Source organism: Polypterus senegalus, chromosome 1 (genome assembly GCF_016835505.1).
Source record: "Polypterus senegalus isolate Bchr_013 chromosome 1, ASM1683550v1, whole genome shotgun sequence".
In the NCBI taxonomy this organism is placed as follows: Eukaryota; Metazoa; Chordata; class Cladistia; order Polypteriformes; family Polypteridae; genus Polypterus; species Polypterus senegalus.
The window spans coordinates 38,256,501-38,265,600 of NC_053154.1; the positions used below are offsets into that span (position 1 = coordinate 38,256,501).

General features: G+C 36.9%; 1 long non-coding RNA gene across 1 annotated transcript; it reads left to right on the forward strand.

The window, feature by feature from the left end:
• The first annotated feature begins 200 nt into the window (after positions 1 to 200).
• LOC120524978 lies at positions 201 to 8,807 on the forward strand. The gene is made up of 5 exons (XR_005632876.1): positions 201 to 723; positions 2,148 to 2,174; positions 7,631 to 7,657; positions 7,739 to 7,765; positions 7,873 to 8,807. It is a non-coding gene; the product is annotated as an uncharacterized LOC120524978 (long non-coding RNA).
• The last annotated feature ends 293 nt before the right edge of the window (positions 8,808 to 9,100 follow it).

Consider the following 9,100-nt stretch of genomic DNA (forward strand, 5'->3'; position numbering starts at 1 on the left):
AACAATACGTCTCTTTTTTTAATTATACCTATTGTGGACGCTAGAGGTGCTGTTGCCCCGTTGAACCCACCAAACAGACGGCCCAGACACACGTGTAAAAGCACTAGAAGATTTTAATAATAATATTCTTCAAATATAGTGCACAAAACACCACACAATCCACAATTCTCAATCAATAATCAATAATAAACACAGTAATCACAATCCTCCACTCCCAGCAGCTCCGTCACACTCCAACCCAACTCCAACTCGGTCTGCTGGGGTTTCCCAAAGTCCTCTTAAAGTCCATGACAAGGAAGTATTTCTTCTCCGGGTCAACACCACATTTTTCTTCATCAAGTGTCCCGGATTTACTACCGGCTTCCGTCCTCGTGACCCCAAAGTACTTCCGGGGTGGTGTAATTATAAAAGTCAACAGGTTCTTGGTGAACTCCCCCTGGTGGCACCCAACAGGGCTGAAGAGATGGACTCCATGTCCCGTGCTGCCCTGCGGGAATCCAAGGAACCATTTCCATCCGGGCGAGCTGCCATCTAGCGTCCCGGGGAATGTAGTGCCCTAAAAAGGCTGTCTTCTTTTGTTGAGGGACTTCCTGGCCAGACTGAAACACAGACCGTCCATCACACTATGAAATAAATGATTTACTATACATGTTTCTGAAAAACCAAAACAGTTTTTTTTTCTTTCAGACAGTCTAATTATAGAAAATCAAAATCTAAAAAAAGGTGAGTAATAAATACTTATGTTTCATGTAAAAAAATTCAGTAGGATTCAGCTGCAACCTAAAAATTGTTAAGTGGATAGCTCCACCATTTGGCCTGATCATCTTTAAATTAGAAGAAAAGTAATCCAAACAATGTCTTTCTTTACAGGATGACTAAATTTAATCAAACTTTCAAAGCCCAATGTAAGAAGACCGTAACATTCTTAATCCCATTCTGGCCATCAGAGGATGCTCCAGCCGACAAAACCCCGACACAGAGAAATGCAAGCACATGCTTGCCACACAGCACACGTTTATTCACATTTATTTATTTATTTCCTTCCTTCCTTCCTTCGCTCTGCCTCCAATTCCCCCATTGGCAAACTTTGTCCTCTTCCTCCTGACTCTGGCTCCCAGAGTAGTGGCATCTGGCTTCCTTTATAGTGTACCCGGAAGTGCTGCAGGTACTTGATGACCTTCTTCCGGCAGCACTTCTGGGTGTGGCAAAAATGCTGCAACCAAGGGCTCAGTAATTCTCAAGGTGCCCCCTGGCAGTGGCCACAGAGTTGAGCTTCCATACTCCAAACCTGTGGCACTGCTGGAAGCCAGGGGGGCTACCCTCTAGCATTCTGGGAGAGGTCCTTCCAGAATAGAGGCATCCCAGCTGGGGCCTTGACACACCAAATAATACAACTCAGGTTTCAGTGCATATCCCAGAAGTTCTATCCACTAAGCAGGAACGAGCCCTTGACAGGGTGACAATCTGTCACAGAACCCACATACTGGGGCCAAATTAAACTCGGCAGTTAACGTAACATGCACATTTTTTGAAATGGGAGGAAAACCCATGCAGATGCCGTACAGTTAGTGTACAGGCAGAAATTTGAATGATGACTTTAGAATTGACAGGTAGAGGAGCTAACCACTACACCACCATGCTAACCATCCTGGCACCATCTTCTGGAAAGTTTCCAGCCTTCCAGCTATTTCTGACAGGGTATTCTTTAGCACTTGTGTTGTTGGATTAAATGAATGGATTAAATATGAAAATATCTTTTTTCCATGGCTCAGTTTTTTTTGTCTCTAATATACATTATATTCAATTTTAGTGATATTTATTAATATTTATTGTAAAAAAAGTGCAATAATACTGAAAGACACATTTTTTCACTGAACTCTGATATTATTTACAGAATCTAAAACCAGCACAGAAACCTTAAAACTCTGAAGTAAAACAAATAAAATTTCACCGTATCGCACAAAGCAAACATTTATGTAACTTTTATTTCAATAATTTCTCTGACAATGAAATGGGTAAAATAGACTACACCTAAATGATTAGGTAGGACTGTTTTCATGTATATATTTAGCAAAAGATGTTTCAATTACTTTCTAATTATTTTAATTAAAATATATGACTAATTATTTTCTTTCCACTTTTTCCAGAAAAGAAAGATTTAAGACAACAGCTTGGTAAGGATTTCATTTATTTGTTTTGTTTAGTCCTTTGCTAGAATTGTGGGAGTGGCACACTTGAAGTGGGTTTATGTGTCTGAAGGATCCTCATAGTTAGAGATACGTGCTCCTGAAACAGGTTCCAATGCAAAGTTGATGTTTTTGGATGAAACAGACAAATAATCATCTATATCATCCATAAATGACAACACCTTAAAGGTCTAATGAAAAACTGGAGAACTTCATTTAGAAAAGGTGCACCATGACCAAATCCTGTAGCCAAGCCAGGGAATGGTATTCACAAGCAGAAGCCTGTTGCCCATGTAGCACAGTCTAAAATTTGTGCGCACCACCATTTTGCTTACCATCTGTTAGGTGAAGAATGAGAGTTGAGGGCAATGCCAACAAGTACCATAGAAGACTGGAATGGATTAAGGCATCCTAAATTCCAGGAATGGAAATTGGGTCTTGAGATATAATTCAATTTAATAGTACAGACATGGATACATTTGTTGGTATCTCTTCATGAAAATGAAGATCCCACAATTGTCACCCATTATTCTGCTTTTAAGAAAAATCAGACTTTACTTTAGAGCTTTGTTTCAATAGAATGTTTAAAATAATACCAGAAATAAAAATGGCATGGAAAAATATAATGTGACCTTTAACCTAATATTTTGTTGCACTACTGTTAAAAGCAATCAATCCAAACAAGCGATTCCAGAAGCTGTCAATGAGATAGCTGCACCTGTCAACAGGTAGTTTGGCCCACTCTTCCTGAGCAAACTGTTCCAGCTGCATCATGTTTAAAGGTCCCTTCTCCAGACTGCTTGTTTCAGTACTTTCCATAGATGTTTGATAGGATTCAGATCAGGGCTCATAGAAGGCCACTTCAGTATAACAACAACATTTATTTATTTATATAGCACATTTTCATACAAACAGTAGCTCAAAGTGCTTTACATATTAAAGAATAGAAAAATGAAAGACATAATTATAAAAAATAAATCAACATTAACATCGAATAAGAGTAAGGTTCAATGGCCAGGGGGGACAGAAAAAACAAAAAAACTCCAGACGGCTGGAGAAAAATAAAATCTGTAGGGATTCCAGACCATGATACCGCCCAGTCCCCTCTGGGCATTCTACCTAACATAAATGAAACAGTCCTCTTTGGCTTTAGGATTCTCACGGAAGGGCTTGATGATGATGATGGTCACGTAGACTTCTTCCTTTTAATCCGTCCATCATTGTTGGAGCATCATGAAGCTTTGAGTAGGTGGAGGTGGCAGGCCACCACCACAAAGAAACCGGAAAAGAAACAGAAAAGAGAGTAGGGGTCAGTACCGATTTTAGAGCCACCATGAATAGTTGTTATGATGAATTGAACAGAGTATCAGGATTAAGTTAAATTACGATTAAAATGAAGTAATAGACCAATGAATAGTATAGACCAATGATATGTTCTTAGCCATTCTAAGGTGCTTTTAGCTGTGTTTTTTGGGTCATTATCCTGTTGGAGGATCAATGACCTCCGACTGAGACAGACCTTTCTGATACTGAGGAGTATGTTTCACTCCAGAATGTCTTGATAGTGTTGAGATCTCATTGTTTCCCTCACAGACGCAAGGCACCCCATATAAGATGCAGCAAAGCATCCCCAAAAAATAACCAAGCCTCTTCCATGCTTCACAGTAGGTATGGGGTCCTTTTCTTTGAAAGCTTAATTTTTCATCTGTGGACATAGAGCTAATGTGACTTGTCATTTGAGTTTTCCGTCATCTATCCAGAGGACATTCCCCCAGAAGCATAGTGGCTTGGCAGTGTGCATTTTAGTTAATTCCAGCCTGGCTTTTTTATGTTTTTCTTTCAACAGTGCGATCCTCCTGGGTCTTCTTCTATTGAGCCCACTGTAAGTCAAAAAGCAACAGATGGTGCAATCAGACACTGATGGACATTGATCTTGGAGTTCAGCTCGTTTGTCCTTAGAAGTTATCCTTGGTTTTTTATCTACCATTTTTACTAGTCTTTTGCCCAATTTGGGGTTAATTTTCCTCTTGTAGCCATGTACAGATACGTTAGCTACAGTCCCATGGACCTTAAACATCTTAGTATTATTTGAAACCTGTGGTCACTGGAACTTCAAGCTGCTTGGAGATGGTTTTCTAGCCTTTGCCTTTAACAGGCTTGTCTATAGTTTTCTTTCTCATCTCTTCCAGCAACTCTCTCCTTTGTTTTCTCTGGTCCATGTTCTGAGTGGGTTACAATGTGATACCAAAGAGCAGAGTGACTACTTTTCTCCATTTAAATTGGAGACATGTGTGATACTAATTAAAGAAAACAGTTAGTTTGAACATAATACTCTAATCCATTATTTATTATCTTTTCTAGGGGTGCCAAGAAATGTGTCCAGGCCATTTTAAAATATCTTCATAGAATAAGCAATACTTGCTTTCTTTTCACATTTGCTTTGCTTTACTTGATGACATATCAAAGTCATGCAGGTACTACCAGGACAGTTGTTTTTCATTTAATTACTTTTCAGGAGGAATACTGCATTTTTCCAGTGAGCTGTAAGGGCACCAACAAATTTTTCCACTGTATCTCTGTTATATTTTTTCATGTCAAGAGGTACTCACATTTTCAGTTTAAGTAGCTATGAAACTCACTTTAGCCTCTCAAACACAAACATTCAACATTGTTTTAGTGTAGAAAAAAGCACAGCAAAATAGAAAAAAAAAACTATTAAAGAGGAAATAAACAATAAAATGTAATTCCTGGCTGCTTCATTACTGCAAAAAACAAAATATCTTGGAGCATCTGATGACGATTAAAAAATTTGAAATTAATCAAGTATAATCTTGAACATCAAAAAGGAGGACAGGAGACAGCACAAGCTTTGTATGCCAGCAAAATCAAGACCTAAAAATATGAAAACGATACATCTCTTTTTTTTAATTGCAGAATACTGAAACAGTAGGGTATCCCAAAAAGTTTATAAACATATTCCAAGCAATGCATGCAGACCCAAGTTTGCTGCATCAAAACCACACAGGCTACAAAGAATGTTTCAGAATATTTATTGGAGTCAAACTGGTTGCATTCTTTCACCTTTCTTGTTTATTACCGTTATGGATATGTCCGAATTTTGTATGCAGTGGGGTGAGCAAGATCAGATGACTGACCTCGACTCTGCTGATGACATAGCCATGCTTGCTGAGGATGGCCTGGTGCTACAAACAATGACTAACAACCTTGTCATCTAGGCTGCATCACTAGGATTGGCTGTGAGTGGTGACAAACCAAGATAATGCAAAAAAAAAGCAACTATAGGCCAGTAAGCTTAACATGCATCACAGGAAAATTAATGGAAGGAATTATTAAGGATAACATTGAGCAACATCTGGCAAGGACAGGAGTTATTCTGAACAGTCAACATGGGTTCAGAAGAGGGAGGTTGTGTTTTACCAACATGCTGGAATTCTATGAGGAGGCAACAAAAGGATACGATCAAAGTGGAGCTAATATGATATTATTTATCTGGACTTTCAGAAAGCATTTGATAATGTGCCACATGAGAGGTTGGGCATCAAATTAAAACAAGTGGGAGTTCAGGGTGATGTTTTTAGATGGGTGCAGAATTGGCTCAGACACAGGAAGCAGAGGGTGATGGTGCGAGGAACCTCATCAGAACTGGCCACTGTTAAGAGTGGTGTTTCACAAGGGTCAGTGCTAGGGCCATTGCTATTTTTAATTTATATTAATGATTTAGATTGGAATATAAGTAACAAGCTGGTTGAGTTTGCAGATGATACCAAGATAGGTGGATTAGCAGATAATTTGGAATCCGTTATATCATTACAGAAGGACTTGGATAGCATACAGGCTTGGGCAGATTTGTGGCAGATGAAATTTAATGTCAGTAAATGTAAAGTATTACACATAGGAAGTAAAAATATTAGGTTTGAATACACAATGGGCGGTCGAAAAATCGAGAGTACACCTTATGAGAAGGATTTAGGAGTCATAGTGGACTCCAAGCTATCAACTTCCAAACAGTGTTCAGAAGCCATTAAGAAGGCTAACAGAATGTCAGGTTATATAGCACGATCTGTGGAGTACAAGTCACAGGAGGTTCTGCTCAACCTTTATAATGCACTGGTGAGGCCTCATCTTGAGTACTCAGTTTTGATTTCCAGTTATAGATTTCCATGTTTTTATTTTCTTTTTATTTATTTTTTTTTTCTTTCTTTATTTTTTTTCTTTTCTTTTCTTTCTTTCTTTATTTTCTTAATATATTTTTTTAATCATTTTCTTATAATTTTCAACTTAACTGTATTTTTTGTGTTACACACTTAAAAATAAAACATTTTAAAATGTTGTTAATGATGATAATAACAACAACAACAACATTTATTTATATAGCACATTTTCATACAAAAAGTAGCTCAAAGTTCTTTACATACTGAAAAAAGAAAAATAAAAGACAAAATAAGAAATTAAAATAAGACAACATTAGTTAACATAGAAAAGGAGTAAGGTCCGATGGCCAGGGTGGACAGAAAATACTATACCATTTGAACAAATGTTCCATAAAATAAGAGGAAAGTGTCCCCAGCTACTGCTGTGAACAATATAGTGCCATGAAGATGACTGTAGCTTTATTATAAAATAGTGAAGATACCAGATATCAATGAGTCATGTAAAGCATTTAGGTTAGGAGAAGTGAGTCAGGAGACTGCAATAGAATAACTTAAATGTACCTTTATTTATATATCATCATCTTAATTATATAATTTATATAATGGATCATGTAAAAAAGCAATAAAAGCAAGTTTGTGGACAGATTATTTGAAGTGAGTTTGTAGGTGCAGTAAATCCAGCATATGTGAACAATGTAGACCCTCAATGGCAAAGAAATAGCCTGAACTGCGTAGAATATTGATAGTTGCCTGTTCTAATATATATTTTTATTATGCATGCGTGAATGCATTTTTATTAGGGTATGGTTTGTTTCTTCCTATCTTTTACATTGTTTATGCTCTGGTGACGGCCATGATAGGAATAAGCAGAAATGGGAAGTGTTCCGCCTCAGCACTCTCTAATAGTTCCCAGTTGTCAGCCATGAAATATAACCTTCCCTTATTGTCATGAAAATTTATATAGCAACAAAAATATAAGATTATGAAAGCAAGTCGACATAAACTGCAGGGTTGGGGGTGGAGTTTGAAATTTAACGATGACTTTGGACTACTGTAGATACTCTTGATGCAGATAGACAGGAGATTTTTAAGCAGACTGGCTCTTGGGTACTTATATTTGTGGTAGGTATATACATTTCTACACTTATTTTACAAAATTCCCTTAAGATTATAAAATGAAACAATAAAGAAAGTTAAAAAGAATCAATGAAGAAAACTAAAAACATATTCACCTAATCTAATGTTATATTTATTTTTTTTCTTCATCCATAGAAAAACGGGGGATCGTCCCTGAGGAAGGTAAGATATGTGATTTGTTAATGATAGTTTGTTGATTTTGAAAACTCTTCTCAAGTCTTACTTTCTTTTTATTTTTGCCAGATTGGAGGAAAATGCAAGAAATGGAAGGTAAGTGTTAAATATAGTATAAATATATGTGAATATTAATCTTTAATACAATATAAAACAATGACTTTTAACATTTATCTTTTATGTTTGCCTGAATTTCCCTGCAGTCAATATTTTTCTGGACTGTGACTCAGCACACCCTGATGTTTCTGTAGATGTTGATGCCTTACAAGTAAGATTCGTAGGAAATGCATGAGGATCTGACAGGTGGTATTGCGTTACCATCGCTGAGGGGCTACCAACAAGGAATCACTACTGGGAGGTGGAAGTTGGTGAGAAAAGCAGCTGGGCAATTGGAGTAGTAACCACAGAAATTAAAAAGATGAAGATTATTCCTGAAACCCCAGGTGATGGACTCTGGCTCGTCCGTTTATGCAGGGGGAAGAAGTTTGAAGCTCTTTCCAACACTGTCACTGATCTTCAAGAAAAACCTAAAAAAGTTGGGGTATTCCTTGGAGAAAATTACTTGTCCTTTTATAATGCAGAGAATACAAAAAAAATCTACACCTTTCAGATGCAATACTCTGAGCATCTTTTTCCTGTTTTCAGTCCTGGTTCAAGTGACAGAGGACCTCTAATAATCAAGAAAAGCAAACTGTTAACTGATCTTTCTAATACTGCTTAAGATATTGCTTTGCCACTTCACATCGTCTTCTTTACCATTGCTTGTCCACTGAAGTTCTGAACTTGTCTTACATTTGGACATGGAATGTGGCTGTACATAAACAGGTCATTGAATTTTATGTTCTGTTTCTTGTTGGAGACTCATCTCTTAAATACCTTTTTAATGACTATGTACACAAAAATCATATTGAAATAAAATGTCTTGTTAGAAATAGAAATAACCCATTTATCCTCAGCACAGTCCCATCCATATCCCAGTCCTTGTATTTTACTGAAATTATAATAATCTTTCTGGCTTCCGTACTTGATTAATAAGGTATCTTTTGTAACAGTTTATTTCATTTAGCCAGTGTACTCTTCTAGGGAAGTTTTTTTTTTTCTATTTTAAATTAAAGTTTACCTTGCTATTTGTGGCTGACATTTGCCTGTCTTCACTTTGATTTGCTCACATCTAGATGGTTTGTTTCAATGTGTGGAAGTCAGTAAGAAGGGTGTTTTTTTTAAATGCTTATTCTTACACTGTGTCGAGCTAAATGCTTTTTTGTCTATTTTTTGCATAAAGTACTTTTATTAAGAGCAAGTTTCCACTGCTACAACTGGGCATCTACAACAACAACAACATTTATTTATATAGCACATTTTCATACAAAAAGTAGCTCAAAGTGCTTTACATAATGAAGAATAGAAAAATAAAAGACACAGTAAGAAAAT